Source organism: Hydra vulgaris, chromosome 08, assembly GCF_038396675.1.
Source record: "Hydra vulgaris chromosome 08, alternate assembly HydraT2T_AEP".
NCBI lineage: Eukaryota > Metazoa > Cnidaria > Hydrozoa > Anthoathecata > Hydridae > Hydra > Hydra vulgaris.
The window spans coordinates 28,159,200-28,182,314 of record NC_088927.1 but is presented as its reverse complement, the minus strand read 5'-3'; the positions used below and the strand labels follow the sequence as shown (position 1 = coordinate 28,182,314).

Below are 23,115 nucleotides of genomic sequence, written 5' to 3'. Positions count from 1 at the left end.
TCTAATCATTTCACTAAGGTATAAATTATTTTTAAGTTAATAGTAAATGTTCTAATAACTTCATTAAGACTAATATCATCCATTTCAATTTCACTATTATCAATAAACATATTAGAAGTAGTATTACTAGTGTAGTATCAAATAAACCCAAAAGAATTTTAAGAATCAAGAACTTTTCTATAAAAGTACTACTATTTTTAGAGAACATAAGAATAAAATAATCAACTTTGATAAATCGCCTTTATTTATAAAAATATAATAATATTAATAGTCTAAGGATATAAAAACATATCTAAAAAGAGAAATAACAATGTTTAAGTAATAATCAACAAAAACCTGCAATCCTAATAACAATAAACTTGAAAAAACTTAATAATGAGCTTACTTTAACCCAGAGCACTGGGTTTAAGTAAGGACAAGGGCATTAAAAAACGTCTTTAAAACGTATCGAGCGTCTTTTGAACGTCTTTGAACGTTTTAGACGTCTTTTGAACGTTCAAATGACGTCTTTTTTGATCCGGTGCCCACTGGAAATCAGAATCAATATGACAGCCTAAACAAAAAAGTAAGTTGAAGTAACTAAAAAGCAATTCAACTCTTTCCAACCGTTTTAAAAAATGAAACAAAAATTACTTAAAATATTAAAAAAAAGACTAAAAATAAAAAAGAACTAAAAAGGAATTTGCACAGTACTAATAAAAAACTACCTAGCCAGCTATATATACAATTACAGTGCACATATACAATAAACAAAAAACTATATATATATATATATATACATAAATTAAAACATCTATATTACATTCGGGAAAGAGGGAGCATTCGGCCACGGGGAGCATTTATTCAGGGTATATATTAACTGTTTGATTAAATGATTTGTGTATAATTTGTTGTCCATATTGATGAAAATTAAGACCTGTTTAGTTACATTAGCATTTGTTTAAAGAAAACGTTAAAAAATACATTTTAAGGTAAGAATTTTTTGTTTTAGTTACTTTTGTAAACTTTGTTTAAAATTGTGTCAACAATCTTTTATTGCGACTAACTTCAAATATTGTAGAATTACTAAATATTATTATTTCTAAACTACAAAGTTAAATAGTTTGATACAAATATATTTTTTTCACTTTGTGTACTGAGGAGCACTCGTCAAATAGATGAAATTACCATTAAGCAAGCAATTATTGGTCATTTTAATGAGACATAGGTCTATGGTATAAAGAGCCACATTACAAAGTAGAATAAAAAAATATTAGAAAAAAATACCAAAGAAGAGTATTTGAGACGAAAATTACAAAATTTAAATAACTCTAGCAATGAGAGTGAACAAAAATTGCAAAGATATGAGAACAAGTGTTACGATAGATAAGTATTTACAACAGAACAGGAGTTTGAGCTAGAAGTTTATACAAAAAAATGCTGTGTTTTAAACTATGAACGATAATTATTCATAATGAAAAGTTGGCTCATGAGTATGCTTCTGTTTTGCCTAGTCGCCTTTTGTTGACACTCCTAATTCCTTAAGAGTGGCAACAAAAAAGGCAAGCAAAGGACGGAAGCGAGGAATGTTTATGGCACGTCACCCAACATTATCTTTAAGAAAGCCAGAAAGTATTAGAGTAGAAATACACTTTTAATAAATTTAAAGGGAATCATTTTTTTGAAAACCTAAGAAACTCTCTGGAACAATACCCATTTTCTCCAGAGAAAATAGATTTAATCTCAATGAGACCGGTCTGAAAATCGTAATGTAACCAGTAAATGTTGTTTCTACTACTGAAAAGTAAAGCAAGTTTCACCTCAGCCGCCTACAAGCTGCCTCAGCTGAAAGAGGAGAATTAGTCACCTTTGTGGGAATTATTAGTGCATCTGGACAAAGCCTGCCTCCTGTTTATGACTTTCCCAGGATTAGAAATGTAGAGGACTTAATAGCTGATGCTTAAATATGAAGTCTAGCACTGGGAAATATGTTTGGATGGATGACTGCCAAGTTATTTCTTTCTGTATTAAAGCATATAATTAAAAGTATGCGCTGCTCTCCTGGCAATCCGATTTTGTTATTATTTAACAATTACGAGTCACAAGTTAGCCTTACTAGTATAAAATACTGAAGAGAAAGTGGAATTGTGTTATTAAGTCTCGTTCCCCATAATATATGGGCTTTTTAAAGCTTTCGTAACATTGCATTCAATGACTGGATGGTGTCTAATTCTGGGAAAACAATAACTGTCAGAAATATTCCTGAACTAACACACCGTGCTTAATAAGACTTTTACAAGCGAAAACCTTGTAGGTAGCTCCAAAAACACTGGGATTTGGTCAATGAACCAATAGGTTTTTACTGATGCGGATTTTTCTTCAAGTGCAATTACTAAGCAACCCTTAACTAACGAATCTGTACAAAAATATAATAAAGAACGAGCTGAAAATGATAAAATTTTGCCAACCGCTCTATTGTGCAGTGGTCATCAAAAAGTTCCAAGCATCAAACCAAAATAACGAAAGAATCAATTAGACTTTTCCCCAACGCAATTAGAAAAGTAACTACGTATATGTGCTAGGCATTTCAAGAATTTATACTGACAATCCAGAGAAATTACAACTTGAAAAAAGTGAACTAGAAAAATTGAAAATGATGAGCTATAAAAGAAATATTTTTAATATCAAATTAAATGCAAAAAAAACAAGCTACCGAAAAAAACATTTAGAAAAGAAAACCAGTCAGGTTCATCGACAGCGAAAGTAATGTTTTATCCCTTCATGAGAATTCTGATGACAATTTAAGTCATAATTTGGAAGATATTGAAGAGGTCTGTAGGAAGACTTGAATTATGGAGATTTTATTTTAGTAAGATTTAGAACTAAAACTAAATTGGTATATTTTGTTGGCCAAATTTTGAAAATGTTAGAAAATACAACCCTCAAAAAGTTTTTAAGGAGAAAAGGTCTTTTAACTACCTTTTATTTCCCATCCATTGACTACATAAGTGAAATTTAAAACCAAGATATTGTAACCAAATTTAAAGCCTCCAATGACTAGAACTTAAAGAACAGGATCATTTTTTTACTTCTGTTATAATTTTAATCCTTTAGATGTAAACTAAGTTTTTACGACTTTGCACTTTATAACAAATGTATGTAACATTTTTCAGAAGTATACTTTTTTCACACATTGCTTTATTTATTTTTATAATTTTTCATTTATGGCTGAAAACTCCTCTTTTCAGACCAAATGCTTCCCTGGTATGTGGAGCTTTCAGCAAGTTACCAAATTTTAAAAGCAACTTTGTCGACGCAAATAAACACTTTTTTGTCATCAATACTAAGTTAATGGATCCAAAAAGTAAATACTATTAAAAAAATTATTACTTCTGAACTTAAAAAATATTTATATGAAAATATGTTAAGCGGCCAATTATATAGCTTTTTTCACATCTTTTAAGATCGCATTATCATCGTTCAATTTATCTGTCTGTGATGCTAAAAAAAAAGGAACTATTTAAAACTAATTCCAAATTACAAAAAAAAAACACAGTAAAATCAGATTAGATTTAAACTAACTTTTAAAAATGCTCACTCCTGTGCTATAATAAATTAACAATGAATATTAATAGAAGTATTTTTATGTACATTTGAAAAAAATTGTGAAAAAAATAAATAGTTATAATAAACTATCATCATCAACACACAATTACAAAAAAATGTTAGTGTGTGTATATATGCTTATTGCTAAATAAAAAATATGCATGAGATATTAGCAATTGGATAAGAAAAATTGTTAATAATTTTCGCTAACTGTACTAAAATTTAATAAATTTTGTTAATTGTGTATTTTGTTAATTTAGTCAGGAAAGTACTAATCTTTTGTTGCATTAAGTTTAGAAAAGACTCTAAGACTTTAAGACAAAATTGTTGTTAAAAGAGAATTTTTTTTACCATAAAAGTCTCTTTCCACTACGAGATAATCCACTACGATATTTATATATATATATATATATATATATATATATATATATATATATATATATATATATATATATATATATATATATATATATATATATATATATATATATATATATATATATATATATATATATAAATATATATATATATATATATCAGAGTTGTACTTTTTTGGATATTTAAACGTGTGGGTATATTAAATAGTAGAATCTATTTTTGTTTATTTAAATCCTCCTCTCTTCAGTAAACAAAAAAGTAAGTAAATATTCAAATTTTTAGATCATTTTATCTTGTATTGTAAAATAGCAGTCTTTATTCATCAAGCTTTATAAGATAAAATAATATTTTTCTTCTACTGTAAAATAGTAGTTTGAAATTTTATCTATCATAATCAACAAAATAAGTTAATGTTCTAAAGACAATAAAAAGTTTTTTCAATTGTTTTATGATTTCTTTAAAGAGCAAAACCTTTTAATTTGTTCGTGATTTCCATTAGAAAACTTTAGTGATGGTTAGACTATGAAGAAAAAAGAATATGCTGAGAGGAGACACATTTAATGAGCAAAGAAAGATTGTCTACAAAATAAATATCAAAGGATTCATCAAAGGAAAGGCGATTTTTGAGAATATTATTAAATTGATGTGTAAGAATTTATCTAAATCAAGCATTAGAATATTGGAGTTTTTAATTTTGAGATCAAAAGACAAAACAATTGAATTTAAATTTAAATGTTATCAATTTAAGTTTTAGAAAAAGCAGTCAACCTGAAAATCTTAATAAAAGTTTAAACAAATTGATGGTAATGTTGTCAATTTAAACCATCATAGAGTATTTAACTCAAACAAAAAGAGTACCTAGCATCTTAAACAATAAGATAAACCACAAAAAATGCATAAACTAATAAGAACTATATGAAATCACTAAATGTATAAAATATTAGGGGCAAGATGACTTCATAAAATATATAAAATATTACCTATATGAAAACCCAGAAACTACATTATTTGTAAGCGCTTATCAATTAAACACCCACAAAATGCGAATACTAAAAAGCATTTAAATACTTAATTTTATATGGCACAATATGCCAGCGCAGAGCAATGGATGATCAATTCCATGCAATTTGAAGCTAGGCTAACAAGGGTTGAGGGTACGTCTCAAAGGGTGTAAAGTTTTTGGATTTTCATGTTTTTATTTTTATTTTAAAGAACATGTTTTTGTATTTTTTGTTTCGATGTATCTTTAACTTGTTTTATATGTTTTAACTATTATTAACGTTTAATTATGATTATATTTATTTGATAATTGTATTTTTTGATGTTTCACACAATAATTATAATAATAATCAATTTGTACCTAAATTGACTGATATTGCCCTAATAGCAGAGTAGTAACACACATCGACTGTTTTAATAATGTATGAAGAAAGTGGAATCTACATTTATTCTATTTCGCACTCCTATTGTTTAATAGAAAGTTGTATAAATTAACAGTGAATAAACGGAAAAGTTATTTTCCGAGATATATTCAATTTTTGATTAATATATTATATTAATAACTTCTTTACCAATAAGTTATTGTCGCAGTGCACATTTTATTAATATTATAATATTTTATGAAATTGTGTTTAAGCTATTGTTGTTATTTCATAATTATTACATTATAACTTTTATTTAATAATCATATCATCAACCCAACTGATTTTTCATCGACGATATTTCGGCTTTAGGATTGACTTATATAGTCATAGACATACACATTATTCAACTAAAATTAAAAGTCAATTTATAAAACGTCAATTCCAATTTATTCTAAATTGGAATAACTGCAGTTGGGTTTTTAAGACTCAGCACTCTTTTACTCAATAAAAAAGGTTATCTAGATTTGAAATTTGAAACAAAAAAAAGTTCCGTCACAAAATTAAACACAACCCCCTCCCCACATTTAAAAATTGTATTTTAATTACTAACCCTCTCCCCTTATCACGTGACATTATTTGTGAATGACCCCTAAGGTATTATACATTATCTTTAAAACTCTTAGAAAATGAAAAAATATTAAGAGATATATATAAATCTCAGGAATCACATAAGACATCAGATCCAAAATCCAAAATCAAGATCCAAAGATATAACTATTTAGTTGTTCTCAAACCTGTGGTTCAGAATGTTTTTGAACCTTGATTTAAAAATGCTTTGTTTGTGAAAATCTCATGTTTTGAGAATGTTATTGAGCAGGCCAGATATAATCTAAAATTAAATTCAGGGCATAGATATCTGCAAGATTTATGCCAAAAAAGTTTATAACATTGAACTGAAAAACATTTTATGGCTCTAAATTTACGAATGAAAAAATTTATGCAGTAAAATTTCCACTGTTAGCATTTTATAACATTGACCCCATGAATCACATAAAACATAAGAAACTTATTTGCAAAATGTTTATATTAAAAATTAAGAACTACATAAAATATTAGAAACTATATAAATTATCAGGAACTATATATGAAATATCAGTTTTTAAGTAAAAATATTAGAAAACACATAAAACATCTGAAACCACATAAAACAATATGAAGCTCACAAGAATAAAAAATGCTTGTAGTCATCGTTAAGATCTTATTACTATTAAATAAAATCCTAATAATGATATCATTAAATAGTACACAGATCTTATTATTTTCTTTATATGTTTTTTTTCATCAATATGCAGCTCATTTCATTGTTTTTTTAACTTTTCATGTTCGTTGTATATTTAAAAGGATTAGCAAGTTGTTGCTAACTTCAATATAACCATATATTTAACATAACTATTGAAATTGCTGTTAAAATTTTTTTCCAATGTTTCCTCTTGCCTTGTTCAAATAAGTCACAACCATAGAATTCCACATTTCCACAATCAAAGTTTTAATGAAAATCAAGATTTAATTAAATGAAAGCTCGTAAACCTTCTTTACCTTTATTATAAAGTTTTTAGTTCTGTTCATGCGTTCAATTTGTTTATTTTGTTATAATTCCTTTTTTTTTTGTAGGCATTGTGTTCTAGATTTGTGTATTGTTTACAAGAAACATCCATTGCATCAATATAAATAACTTATTCTTAAGTATCTTAAATCTTTTCTTAAGTATCTTAAAAAATCCATTCTTAAGTATCTTAAAAAAGTATCAAAAATCTTAAATATGCACAACTAATATGACTATTTTTTTGCGAATGGTTACCTATATTCATTCTCCATTTTTAATACATATATATTCAGGGTGAACTTAGTTGTAAGATATTATTGTATTCAGATAAAAATATAAACACTTTTGTCTATTGATCATTGAATAAAAAGTAATTTATAAAATAAAATCAGAATAGGTAAACAAATGATGTCAATGGCAAATTATAATTTTATGAGTGAATTGTTATCTCAGATCTTGTTCAGAGTTTCAGTATTGAGCTCGAAATGTTTTCATTATGTGCATACAATGTGTATTAATAAAACATTTTTTGATTTTTTATTACTTTTTTTAGGGACTTCCTGTATATCACTTTAAATTTAAGCAAATGGAATCTTGATGAATCAGCTGTTAATGTTATTTGGGAATATCTTTTACCTCCTTTCATACAACTTCAATCTACATATACATCAGACAAAACAGTTTATAATGATTCAAACAGTCATGTATATAGTATGGTAACTTAATTTATTTTACCATCAGAAAAATCAAACTTTGATTGGCTTAAAAATATCCATTTATAAAATCAATGGTTATTCTACAAAAAGTATATACGTTTATATTTTATACAATGTAGGTTAAACGGTTGGTAAAATAATTAATGAATGTGGCAGTTAAAATATGCTGTGCTACATTCCAAACTAGTTATAGCAAATTGTAAAAACTTAATTAAAAAAGTTATAACTATTCAATTTTTTCTGTTAAATGAAAAACATGTTTTAGCGATATTTTGCTTGATATGGACCGCTTTGGCCTCAACTATGGATTTGACCGTGGCCTAAAAGCTGAAGCAAGTGTTTAGAATAAGGCATCTAGCTAAAGTACTTTTTTATAGAGGTCTTGAGACCTTTAACGCTATTGTAGGATTTTAAGCAAGTTTTTGACTTCAAATATGCCAATATACAGTATTTGAGTATATTTAGGTTTGGTGAAATAGGGATTCTGATGTCTTTTGCCCAGATATCCGGAATGTTTTGTTCCAGCCACTTTTGCGTCTTCTTTGAGGTGTGAAACCTGATGCTGAATCCCTGGCTTTAACACCATCGAGGTCTCCAGAGAGTATGTGTAATAAAATATAAAATCATCACCAATGCTGGGTACTTTGAAACTTAAGCACAACCTCTTCTGGAACTTGTTCAGGTGCCTGGGTTTTTTGTTGTTGGGATTAGTAAGTTAATATAGTTATTATACCAAGTTTACAAGTATAAAAACATTTGTTGCTCAAACTTTTTACAGAAAATAACAAATTATTAAAATGGCATAAAACTGTATCGTAGCAATTTGTTTTTTTAAATACATAAAAAGTTGGTGCGAAAAAACTGACACGATAGACAGAATCAGACAACAGCGATTGCAGTGATTGATTGTGATTTATTTAAGCAAACACCACAGGGTTTTTACAAAGCGGGATATCACATGTCTTTGCTATTAATAGTGCTCATGCACCAAAATTAATGACAAAGACATGTGATAACTCACATGTCTTTGCTATTAATGTAAACTCATCTAAAACGAATGTATTGGTATAATGTTGAGCATTATAATATTACCGATATTTCCACCCTGGAACAACAGTTAAATCGGGAAATATTTGTATCAGCCAAATAAAAATCTAAAAGATTAAATGTTTTGTAAATTAGCAATACTGTCAATGGATAACGGATGATAAATAAAAATCCGGTCAAAGTTTCAAGGATCATAACTTCCTCGTTTTTAATTGTTTTATAAAAGTCAAAAAAGTATTTTATAGAGAATTATTTAATTTATTCAATATAATATTCAATTTGATTCAATCACTCCATAGCGTCTGACACGGTCAATCAAACTCTTGGTGCGACTAACTGTTTCATGGATAACATTAAAACCAATTTTGGTCAAACAATACTTAATTCTTTCTTTGTGAAAGAATTAAGTATAACTTGTGAACTTTTTCTTGCTAACCATATATTCTTATACACAAGACCTTTCAATATTGACCAAAAATTTTTAATGGGCCTGCATTCGGGTAAATTTGGCGGATTATCAATTTCTGGTTCAATTTCAATATTTTTAGCGTTTAAATATTTCAATACGCTTTTATCATAATGAGCAGATACAAGCCAGAACACAAAGTTATCATTTAAATGATGCTCTTTTATAAACGGGCTAAGTCTCTTTCTAACACAACGCGATAAGTAAATAAACTGGTTGATAGCGTTGCTAGATTCTCAAAATATAGTTTTGAGGTACTTTTGGCCGAAATAGCGATCTAGACCATTATTTTTTCAGGGAACTTCTCTTTTTGGCTGTATTTTACATTCGGTGGAGTCAATAAAATATCACTGGAGTAGTAATTAGCATTTCCATTTATCAAACTGTGATTTAAAGTAAAATACGATTTATCGTCAATGATCCATTCAAACTCTCGGTAATTTTGGTAAAGCCAACTTCAGCATGTTCAAATTCTTGGCATCATTTGCTGATCTCGCTTCGGAATCTTTTTCTTTTTATAACATTTGATATCAGACTGATTTCTGAGTATTTCATTCACATACGGTTGCGAAATACTGAATTTTACGAGCTATTTGCCTCTGTGAAGTACTATCTTGATGGTCAAACATGGTTTAAGCTTAGAACCCTTACTTTTTGGGATTTTGTACTATCTTGATGGTCAAACATGGTTTAAGCTTAGAACCCTTACTTTTTGGGATTTTGTTTTGCAGGGCTCTTAATGGTGGGCTAGTCAAATCAGAGACTTTTAGCCTCTGATTTGACTAGCCCACCATTAAGTGCCATGTTTTCTGGAAAATCCACTTCATCACCGAATGGATATAAAATAAGCACGCTACATAATACTTTGATGGGAGAAATATGATATGATTATTTTATCTCATTTATAACTGTTTATGATAACTCCCTTAAGCAGGGACTAATATATATTTTTAGAGCAAAGATTAAAGATGACAAGATGTAACCTAACGACAATGAAACAGAGGCTCAAACTTGACAGTTAGATCAGGTTTAAATCAGTGTTTTACAAAATATTAAAAAAAACATCATTAGTAGAACCAGTTTAAGTAAGAAACTAATATTCTGTACAAGAATGCATAAGACATGTAGGTTTGCTTCGAGTATGGAAGAATCTATCCGGGTTTACAAAAGATATATTAAACAGGTTCTCACTTTTCTGCAACAATAACAAAAAAAGAATATAGTTGCTTACGAATATCAATATTAAGTGGAAAGTCTTACAAATACTTTGCAAGCACTTTTTTTAGATGGTTCGTTTAGAATAAGACAAAGTGCACTTTATGCAATATGTAGATAATCGAATAATTCTTGGCAGAGGTGACAGTTATAAAAAGTAAAAACTTACTACTATATAATGTTTGGTTTAGTTTACAGAAAAGATATTTGTTTTTAAGTATCTTTGTTATCGTGTGTTGTTTGAGATAAGTTTGCGTTTAACATCAGCACAAGAAGAGTATTTTTTAATCAAAACATAATCGCTAGCCTTTACTCAACTATGATAAAATACCCCCAAGCAGAAGGTATTTTAATTCAGATTTGACTTCTTTTAGCCTTTCCCTACAAAAGTGTATCCTACAAAGCCAGGCAAATTTAAATAAACAAATAAATATATATGTACATATATATATATATATATATATATATGTATATATAAATATATATATAAAAATATATATATATATATATATATATATATATATATATATATATATATATATACGCATTTGGCTACTGTTCTGTGAAAAGCATCCAAGGGAAAGACTAAAAGGTTGCACAGATTCTATCTATGGATTAAGTTCTGCATCCCTACTTTATCTATTAGGCTGAAGAAGATGTATTTATAATACATTGTTTCAGATAAGGATGTTATATACTAGATTTTTTTAACCCAATACATGGGTTTTGCTTAGGTCTCTGTTTGTATGAATAGGCAGCTCATTCTATTATCTTCTAATCAAGGTAAAGCTCTAAAACTAAGTTTTATTATACTCAGGCCGGCTGGTAGAAGTCAGGTTTGCCGAACTCTGTGGTAACTCTGGGAGAGCTGATTCCATTAACATCTGTAAAATATCAGAGTACTAACAGTGGAATGTTACGCGTAAAATTAGTCTCTTTTTTTACATTTAGAGTGCAATGTGAAGAACCTATTTGGAGCACTTTGTTACAGCCGAGGATTTTCTAATAGTAATGAACTATCTGTGTTTTAAATCAAATTTTCTAACCAATTTAAAAGTCTTTTAAACACCAAAAACTATAAAAAACAAAAAGCATTATCATCACCATGTTTTCTAAATCTATCATTCACTAATATTTCAGGTCTTTAAAGTAACTTTTTTGCTGATAATTTTTATCTCCTGCAAGGCCCACAACTCACTATCCAAAATATCCAAATTAATTACCCTCTAAAGTTGACTTATGTCTTTTTTTATTCAAGTCAGTGCTTAGTTTCTCCACATTTGCCCATAGAATTGTTTGATCACGGTTTGATCTCACTAAATCTAAAATCTCATTCTTCTTCAACATAAGAATCCTCTTATCATTGCACCTCTTACAACTACCTTAAAGTTGACTAGGACTTTTAGACAAAATTTTCCTTTTGATGGCCCTTGGATGGAAACTAGGGCTTCTCAAACGGATCCCGGGATCCCGTTTTCCCGGGATCCCGGTAGTAAAATTGCATCCCGCAATCCCGGGATTTCGACCCAAATTTCCCGGGATTTTCGCTAAATTAAAAAACTTTCGCTTAATATAGATGCCAATAAATTTTCGTTTAGGTTTATATATTACCTAGATAGAATCAATTGATTTATTGGCCTTGATTTATTGATTTAATTGAATTTTCAGGATCAGAAAGCAAATTGTAAGTTGTTAAATTTTTTATAACAAATTTTTTATAATGCAGTATTTAATTCATTTTTCATTGCTATAATGTAAAATATCAAATTGGATAACCCTATCATGGCAAGTGAAAGTGGATCAAAAGCTTGGAAATATTTTACACGCGAAAAAAAAACAGAGTCAGCTATTTGCAATAAATGCAAAGCAACAATAATGTGTAAAGGATTCTCTACAAGTGGACTTCTTCGTCATTTAAAAAATGTTCACAAGGAAATTGAAATTGAAGTTAATAAGAAAAGACCACATGAAGAAAACGCAGCTTTTAAATTAGGAATGTCCAATGTAATATCACTTCGTTTGTAAAAGAGAAATCTATTGAAGAAATTGTTTCAAAGATGGCTGCTGTCGATGGATTTTCTATTAATAGCATTACAAAATCCGAATATATAAGAAAAACTTTATCTGATAAAGGTATGATATTACCTAAAAACCCTTCACATTTTATGAGTATGGTAAAAAGCCAATACCATTTAGCAAAACAAGTTGTGATTAAGGAAATGACTATGCATATTTCAGACGGCGCAAGATTCTCTATTTCGATATACTAATACACTTCGTTAAAAAACCGTCGCTATATGAATATAAATGTGCATTCTTAACTATGTTTTGGAACCTGGGCATGACTAGAATATTTGGTGCACTTCCTGCGGAAAAAATAGTTGATATGGTTGAAACTAAATTATCGAAATTTAATTTATCTACAAAGAACCATATAATTTCTAGTGTAACTGACGGTGCATCAGTTATGAAAAAATTTCTAAGATTAAGCGGTATTGAGCACCAATTATGTTATGCACATGGTCTGCATTTATCAGTTTGTGATGTTCTCTAGAAAAAAGCTAGAATTTTAGATGCATCAGTTAGTGAACAAAACGAATTTGATAGTCAAAATCTGGAAGAAGACAGTAATAGTGAAGATGATGAGAGTGAGAACGAGAATGAAGAGATCGACAAGCCAGTACGTGACTTCATTTGATAGTCAATCAAGTCAATACGGCAATTTATTTAGTTTAAGAAACGTAGAATTCAATGAGGAGCTACAAGATAATGTTAGTATTGCTCAAATAATTCAGAAAGTCCGAAAAATGGTGCGAATGTTTCGTAAATCATCACTTAAAAATGAAATTCTCCAAAAATACGTTAGAATTGAGTACAATAAAGAACTTAAGTTGATACTGGATGTAAAAACAAGGTGGAACAGCCTTCTTGCAATGCTCGAACGATTTATTGCCTTAAAAACTTGTATATTGAAAGCCTTAAAGGACTTAAAATTGCGAACTCTTAATATTGACAACATTTCGGAGCAAGAATATTTACTTATTAACGTTGTAATAACGGCGTTGCAACCACTAAAAATAGGCATTGAAAGACTTGGCCGAAGAAACGCCATACTACTTGAAGCAGAGGGTGCATTATTATTCATACTGGATGACTTGAGAATAATAAAAGAGCTTCTTCTTAAATGCTTCAATATGTGCGAAAGACAGTAGTCGAACGACGGAATAAAAATTTAGTTGGTTTAGTAAAATATTTAAATGATCCGAAAAATTATCATTTGATCGGAAATAGATTCGGTAATGACATTGCCTTCTAAATCTGCATTATATTCTACAGCTAAGAAATTATTTGCTAAACTTTTTATTTCGGATTCGGATACTGGCGCAAGAAGTACTTCTGCTGATATCGAAGAAATAATTAATAGTGATGATGAGGCTGGTGCTTTAATGTTGGAAGAGCCATTTACTTAACTGGGTCTTCTAACCTCCAACAGAAATTGGATGATGCAATTTTGAATGTAACGCGAATCGAGAGTGCAGAATACATTTCCTATGATGTTAAAAATATCATAAAAGAAATGAATATTTTTGAAATTACCGGAAAGCGCATCAGTAATTGGCACAAATTATTTAATGCTTTGATGACCATCCCATCGACTTCGGTTGAATCTGAAAGAGCTTTTTCTGCTGCTGGTCTATTTGTCACAAAAATGCGGTCATCATTAAGTGATAACTCTATTAATTATTTCTGCTTTTTAAAAAACTTTTTTAAAAATAATTAATTATAATAACTTTCATGAAGTTTGTTTTTATTTTGTTTATTTTATTTTCATAATTATTTTGTATTTTTTGTTTATGATCTTGATTTAAAACTGATTTTTGTGTTATTTTATATTTATAAGATAATTTTTTCTTTTAATTTGTGCCTATAAAAAATTGCCGGTATCCCGGGATCCCGGGAATACAAAATTTTTTATCCAGGAATCCCGGGAATTGAAAATTGCGGGAAATGAGAAGCCCTAATGGAAAAATTTTGTTTTCTTGCTGACAAAGATGCTTTTCTCATTAAAACTAAGATAAAGACTGGCATGGAAAATTTAATTCCCCTACACGATTCCAAGTCAATACTCACTATTTTCTATTGTTTTTTCTATTTTTGCTGCAATATATAATTTTAACTATTACTTTCATATCTATCAAAAAACAACTCTCCAGTAAACTTATGTCTTTTAACTACTGCCAAAAACCATAGTAAGTAAAATTGTTAAGATGAAACACAAGATTTTGTGACCTACATTCTATGTCACAAATTATTTAATCTCAAAAATTGGGCTCTCGTAACTTCTAGAGAACCTTCAATAGTATATATAACAAGAGTAAATATGTTATTCCACCTCACTTGTATGGCCCAGATTTTGCCATCTCAACTAAAGACAAAGCTAAACAGTTTGCTAAGAAATTCTGAACAATATCATATCTTGATTTCTTTGTCGCCTTCTACCATATATCGCCAAAATACACGTTAACCCATTACCTTACCTTTGAATCACTCCAGCTTCCGTATCTAAATAAATTTTTTCTTGGATTCTGTACTTCAAATAATATACCAGACTTACATGCTCTTTGTGAGACTAAATTGAGTTCAGTTGTCTCATCTTGCAATTTTGGTGTTGATGGTTATCTTCCTTTAAGTCGGAAAGACTCCAATAATCACATGCTTAGCCTGTGCATTTAAATTCGTAAAAATTCACCTATTTGTCGGGAAACTAGGTTTGAATTGACAGGCTGTTCTTTTATGTAATTTTCAGCTCCACTTCATTCTATTGCTTTTCTCATTGGACTAATTTTCTCGCCTTCATCTCAAGAATGCACTCTTTTCGATAATATTTTGGATCAGATTGACCAAACCATCTCTTTTTATCCATCAGCCAATATCGTTGTTTTTGGTGAGTTTAATGCTCATTAATCTGAATAGCTCGAATTTAAGAATACGACTCTGCTGGCGTTAAGGCCCTCAACTTTTGCGTTTCTCAATATGTAACTCAAATAGTCAGCTTTCCAATTCGTATTCCAGACAATCCGAATCATTTACCTTCTCTAGTCAGCCTATGTCTTGTTTCTACTCCTAGTCAGTGCTCGGCTACTCCAAATTTACCAGGTGCCCAAACTTACTTGTTACATAACTTCGTGGATTCAAGCTGACTTCAAATCTTTTACTTCATCTCGAAGATTTAATGTCAAAATCAACTCTTCTCCATAGTTTTCCTGTGCTGCTGCAATTTCCAATCAAAACCGTTACTTCCATATCAATCAGCAAAACAATTTTCTAGAAAACTGACGTCTACTTACTATTGCTAGAGCCATTGTAAAAAGTTTTTGTCTTAACGCTAAACATCGCCATATTCAGGTCATAAAATTTCGTATTTTATCACTAACATAAGGCTCGCGTGACTTCTGAAGAATCTTTACAGTATCAATAATAAGGGCAAATTTTTTATTGCACCTCTCTTGTATGGTTCAGACTTTGTTCCCTCATCTAAAGGCAAAGCTGAGTTGTTTGCTAAGAACTTTTCATCAATATCACCTCTTAGTTCCATTAGTTTGCGATATAGCTGTCAAACAGGTTGATCCATTGCTTGACATTCGTATTACTACAGCTTCTCTATCAAAAGTGATTTCCTGCTTAGTCTTCTCTACACTTGTGGGCTAGAAAACAAACCTGTTATAGTTTTGCAGAAGTATTTTTTAGAGCTATCATCCATAATTTCAAAACTAATTTACAGTGCTTATTAGAGTCTTGTTTTCCGGCATGCTGGAACGCGGCATCTGTTATCCCTGTTTTCAAAAAATCTGGAGAGCGATCTGGTAAGTGTAACTACCGTTCCATTAGACTTCATCCTAAGACATAAGCAAAGTTCTTGAATTTTGATTATTAAACACTTAATCTCTCATTTTAAATGTAATAACTTACTTTCTGATCATCAATATGGATTTCGATCTTCATGTTCTGCAGCTGGTTTGTTAACAGTAACAATCGATAGATTTTATCGTGCATTATTCTTACAGTGTATCGGGTATCATCTTTAAGATTATCGAGTCCTGCTTTTTTAGTCGTAGAAAAAAGTTGTCCTCAATCGTCAACAATCTTCTTCATATCCTGTAACATTAGGCGTTATTTAGGGTTCAATCCTTGGCCCTACACTTCTTTTAATTTACTTTAACAATCTTTCAGATGTTCTCATCTAAGGTAGCATTGTTCGCTGATGATACTACAATGTATTCTTGTCATGATTAGCAGTCAACACTCTCTGAGTGCTTGGAGAAAGAGTTTGAGCATTAGGCTCAAAGATGCTAGTGAACTTTAGTTCAGATAAAACTCATTTATTTCCATCCAATTGATATCACAATAATTTTGATCTTCCTATATTTATGAACAGTATGGTGTTTGATCAGTATTCTACCCCTTATCTTCTAGAATAACCTCTTACTTACTAGATTTAGTTACTAGATTACTCCTACTCTTACTAGGATTACCTCTTACTAAAATAAATATATATGTATATATATAAATATATATATACATATAAATATATAGATGTATATATATATACATATATATATATATATATATATATATATATATATATATATATATATATATATATATATATATATATATATATATATATATATATATATATATATATATATATATATATATATATATATATATATATATATATTTATATATATGTATATATATATATATAAATATATATATTTATACATATTTATATAAGTACATACATATATATATATATATATTTATATATGTATATACTTACATATATATATATATATATATATATATATATATATATATATATATATATATATATATATATATTTATATATGTATATACTTACATACACAAACATATTCTACAAATTTCTAGCGTTTTAACTTTTTATATATTGAGGAAAGTAAGCATGTAAAACTGTAATTTAAGCTTAAAAACAAACAAAAATATATATATACAATTGCATCTCTGCTTTGTTAATTTTTGTTTTATTGAAAAAGAAAAATCTTTTCAGGAGAGTTTTTTATGCTTTTAGTTTCTCAAAAACAAAAAAAAGAAGATATTTTAACAAGTTACTTGAAACTTGCATTTTTGCTCTATTAACGTTAATAAAATTGTTAATAAACTAAAGTAATTAAGAAAATAGAAAACAGTATTTAGCTGTATTATTTAGATTTCACCTTATGAATTATTTTATAAAACCAGGTACAGGAAGCTCAATACCTTTTATCAGATATTAAATATAGTAGAGAATTGATCCAACGTCCGACTGGTTGGTGGGGCTTTGTCCACAGTACTCTTTTAAATCTAAAAAAAAAAATTATATTAAAGATAGACATCTAAAGGGTCAACAAAAAAAAGTAAGCACATTTTTTTATGAAAATTGAGGCATTTATTGAACGGAATATTTATTTTTGAATAATATAAATAGAAAAGATGTATTAAATGTTTTAAATTATAAATATAATTTATAAAAAATGTGCATGTGCAGTAAAACTTAAAACTGAGACTCAACAAAATTTATGGAAATTTCTAAAATTTGTACCTGGACGAATTTTCCGGAAAACCAGGTAGCAATAAAAGTGTTACTCACATGATCGCAATTAAACTGCCTAATTTTGTAATATCAAATAAGTTATTAGAGAAAATTGTTTTTTAGTTTTTTAAAGTTTTTTTTATTTAAGTTTTTTTTTTTATCACTCTTTCTCAGTTCAGTCTTTTTCAGAAATAGAAAGGTTTTAGATATTTTTACGTCAGGTTTTTTTTTTTTTTCATTTTTTTTTTTCAGAGGGTTTGTACATTAAAAAAAATGTCATTATAATTGGATCTGCTTTTTATGAAGCCTAACTTTTTGAGACAAATTTAAATATAGAAAATTAAGTTTGTTAAAAATTTTGTTTTTTCCATTTAAAATACAGCATTTTAAAAAAACAAACGATTATGCTCATCAAGGCGTTGAGTTTATTTTTGCTTTTGTGATTTAAGCATTTTGATAATTTTTAAAATATTATCAAAAACTGTATAAAACCTTATCGCAATATGAAATTTTGATAAAAGATAAAATTTTTGCTTGACAGAAACATAATAGAAAAGTAAGATTCTGCTCTCATTTAATGCTGTAGTGGTGTAGTGGTAGAGCGCTCGCTTCATAAGCGAGAGATTTCAAGTTCGATTCACACCACGTCCCTGGAAGGACCGCACTCATCTTTTTCCTACGCGCAGCTTCCTTGTTCGTCAAGGTTCATGTTTCGGAAATAAAGAGTTGAGAGAGGGTTATAATTACAAGTAGCTTCCTCATTTGTAGCGGCCTTCTTCGCCTTTCGGGAGGTGAATCATAAATAAATAAAAATTTCCGCTAACATACATAAAAACATAAATTTTAAATTAACAATTCAGACAAAAAAGAAATGCTAAATTAGCAATTTAGCACATCAACAACCAAATTAGCACGTTGAAAGATTTCACAAAAAACTGTATTTAAGATTGTTCTTATTTAATACAAAAAAGTTACTTTTTACTCATAAAGCATTAATTTTCTCAAAAGTAGATACAGAAGGTGTAAAAAATATATATATTTTTGAACTCCAAAAATATATGATGACATAGAGGCCTATAACTGTCAAAATAACTCCTAAAAATAAAGTTCACTAGAAACACAATTACTAATGTTAAAAGCACATTTTACTTTTAAACTTGGTATAGGGGAGACCGGGGCTAGTTTTTTTTTTTTTTTTTTTTTACAACAATCATTATTATATATTTCAAAAACAAATAATATTTACATGTCTCCAGTTTATATAAATGTCCACCACAAATATTTACAATATCTAAAGAGCGTTAACAATGCTGTTTAACGCATGCGCGTTTGACATTTTAACTCATGCGAATTAAAATAATAAATTCGTGGTTTATAATTTAATGTGCTGGCTATTAACCCATGCATTTAAAAAATATACGCAAGTCCGTTGCACCACAGGGCTACTAGGGACTTGCTTGTCGTTGTTGTTGAAAATATATGTTATTTGTTGAAAATATATATCAACATATATTAGTAGTACTATGTAGTTGTAAGGAAACTCGCAGAAGACTAAGAAAAGTCTTTTCATCGAGAACCTTTAAAATTCAAAATAAACTAAAAATTTAAAGAGTAAAGACACACATTAATTTTTTGAGGTCTACTGTTCAGAAAAAATTTAACTATGTATAGTTGCTAACATTTTTTATTTTTTTTTTTTTTTATATTTTATGTTTTATTTCTTTTTTATTTATTTTTATAGCTTAAATTGTTCTTTTTATATTTTATTATATTATTTGTTCTTTTATATTTAATACATATCGATAAAACTGGTTTTGTTAATTATGAGATCTTTTAGTTTTTTCTTCAGGGCAATAAGATTATCCAGTTTAGTAAGTTCTATATTTTGAAGTATTGTTTTGGTGTATAAATAGGGGCCACGGTATACAATTGAAAACCTCGAAAATTTTGTTTTTTTTATGGGCAATGTAAAGTTTCCGGTTCCTCGTGTGGTATATCTGTTGGCGTTGGTTTGAAAAAAGTTATTAGTAAAATGAGTTGGGACAAGTCCGAGCTTATATTTGAGTATAAATAAAACATTTTGGTAGATGTTAATTTGATAGATATTTAAAGCATTCAAGTTTTTAAGTAAAGGATCGGCATGAGTGAATTTATTTTTATTATAAATCAATCTTAATGCGTGTTTTTGGTGTGTATATAGAGAACTTAATTTAGATTTATTTGTACTTCCCCAGGCAATATTAGCATATGTTAGATAACTTTGTATATAAGAAAAGTAGAGAACTTTCAGATTCTCCTGGGAAAGTATAGTTTTGACTTTGTAAAGTATGCCGATACTTTTTGATATTTTTGTATTTAATGTTTTTATATGGGGTTTCCAAGAAATCGTTTCGTCAATAATTATCCCAAGAAATTTAATAGTTTCAGTTCTTTCGATGTTTATGTTATCAATTTTTAGTAATGGTAGCATGCTTGGTATTTTGTTTTTTTGTTGGTTGGAATGAAACAAGATGTATTTTGTTTTTTCTTGATTTAAAGATAATTTATTTACTTTAAACCAAATGTTTAGACTCTCAAGGTCATCATTTGCAGATTCAAAGAGATTTTCAATTGATGCTGATGAATAAAATAAATTTGTGTCATCAGCAAATATTATTGCATCAAGTTTTTTTAGTGATTGTGGAAGATCGTTAATATAAATTAAAAATAAAAGAGGACCAAGAATGGAACCTTGGGGAACTCCGCATTTTATTTTTAGTAAATTAGAATACTTATTATCGTTCGAAATAACACATTGTTGTCTGTTGCACAGATAACTTTTAAACCAATCTGGGCTAGTATTTTTTATTCCGTATTTTTCCATTTTTTTTAGTAAGATATCATGATTAATTGTGTCAAATGCTTTGGATAGGTCTATAAAAGTTCCTAATACAAATTGCTTTTTATTAAAAGAATCACTTATGCTATTAACTAAATCTAAAATTGCATGTTCTGTTGAGTGCTGTGCTTGAAAGCCGAATTGTTTTTTATTTAAGAACTTGTTTTGAATTAGGTATTCATATAATCTATTATAGATTATTCTTTCAAGTATTTTAGAAAAGGTTGGAAGTATTGAGATTGGTCTGTAATTGTTTATTAGAAATGTTTCACCGGTTTTAAAAATAGGTACAATTTTAGCTACTTTTAATTTATCTGGTACAGTTCCTGTTATAATTGATGATTTAAATATTTCGAAAATAGGTTTGCGTATCTCCGAAAAGACATTGACGACGATATTACTGCAAATGTCATCTATACCTGGGGACTTGTTTGTTTTAAGAGAGTTTATTGCATTTTCGAGTTCATCAATTTTTAGTTCTTTAAATATTAATTCGTTGTTGACACTAGTTAGATAAGTTTCAAATGAGTTGTTTGGACAATTGACTTTTGAAGCTAGATTTGGGCCTATGTTGACAAAAAAACTATTAAATTTTTCTGAAATTGCATTATTATTGTCATACTCTTTATTATCTATGACAATTTGAGCAGGTAAACTATTTATTTTGCAGGTTTTTATCCCAATTATTTCTTTCATGATGTCCCAAGTTTTCTTAATATCACCATTTGTGTTTTTTATTTTATTTGAGTAATAGTTTTTCTTTGAATTTTTTTTAATTTTTTCAAACAAGTTTTTATACTGTTTGTAAACATTTAGGTTTGCCTCATTTCTATTTTTTAAGTATTTAATATAAAGTTTTTGTTTTTTTTTTGAGGATTTTTTAATACCTTTGGTGATCCATGGACATTTTAAATGTTTTTCTTTTATTAATTTTACTTTAATTGGGAAGTGCATATTATAGCTTTTTAGGAAAATTTTTCGAAGTTATTATAAGCAGAGTTAGTGTGCCCAAGATTGCATTCATGGTATACCTTATCCCACTCTTCTGCCGACAGTGAGTCTTTAAATTGTTGAATAGCAAATTTGTTGATTTTTCTTTTATAAATTTTAATTTTACAACTATTATTAGATTTTATATCTTGCGTCAAGGAGAAGAAAATAGGAAAATGATCAGATATATCTGCCTTTATTATTCCTGCCTTTAGAGAAGTATCAAACAATGAATTAGTTAATATTTTGTCTATTGCAGTGATTGAAGTTGGAGTTACTCGAGTTGGCTTGTTAATAATTGGGAAGATGTAATGTTGAAGCATTTCGTCAAAAAAAAGTTTAGTATTGGCATGTTTATCATATTGTAAACAATCTATGTTTATGTCTCCAATACAGAATATTTTTTTTTGCTCATTATTGTTTTTTATAAAAATTTGTTTTAAATGATTGGAAAATTTAAATAAATCACCTTCAGGTGGCCGGTAACATGTGGAGATTAGTATGTTTTTTGATTTGTTGCTGGTTATTTCAATTGTAAAAACCTCACTATCGGCATCTGAGATCGAAAGGTCATCTCTAGTTTATATATATAGTTTGCTTGGTTTTTACTCTATGAGCTTTGTAGCCCTAACAGTACATTTTTTTGAAAATATTAAAGTGTAGTCTTAAAGTGTATGAATTAGGGTAACTTATAAAATTTGTATTCATTTACAAAAAAATTCTTGGGGCCTTTCCGGGCCCTCAGAAAAAAAATTAAAAATTGTGCCAACTTACCCCACTACGGGGTACGTTGGCGCAAACTATAAAAAATTAATATTAATGCACTATTAAGTGCAAAATTAATTGAAATTTTTTTACTATTAATTTTCGCAATAATTTTATCCTAAAATTTAATATTACTTATAGCTGGTACCAAATATTAGTCCGTATAAAAGCCAAAACCACAAAGCCCACTTTTTATCTGTGAAAAAAAAACTAAAAAAAATTTTTCTTTACTTTTTTTGTAAGAATAAATTTTTTCAATACTGTTAAAAATTAAAAAAAAATAAATAATTTTATAAAAATATTCTTTTTTTTCCATAGTAAATGGTATGAGCCAACTTACGTGAAAATTTTGCCAACATACCACGAAAGCTTTTTTTTTAATAAACAGTCTATAGATCCTGAAAAACAGCAACTTTGAAAAAAAAGTCTGACTAGATATAGTAAACCAATTGTGATGTTCTAAAAGTTAAGTTTGTGTCAAAAAACGCATAA

At 28.5% G+C, this 23,115-nt stretch overlaps 1 long non-coding RNA gene across 1 annotated transcript; it reads left to right on the top strand.

Annotated features, from left to right (window-relative positions):
- The first annotated feature begins 21,842 nt into the window (after positions 1-21,842).
- LOC136084255 (uncharacterized) lies at positions 21,843-22,272 on the top strand. Its single transcript, XR_010640432.1, has 2 exons — positions 21,843-21,922; positions 21,998-22,272. It is a non-coding gene; the product is annotated as an uncharacterized LOC136084255 (long non-coding RNA).
- The last annotated feature ends 843 nt before the right edge of the window (positions 22,273-23,115 follow it).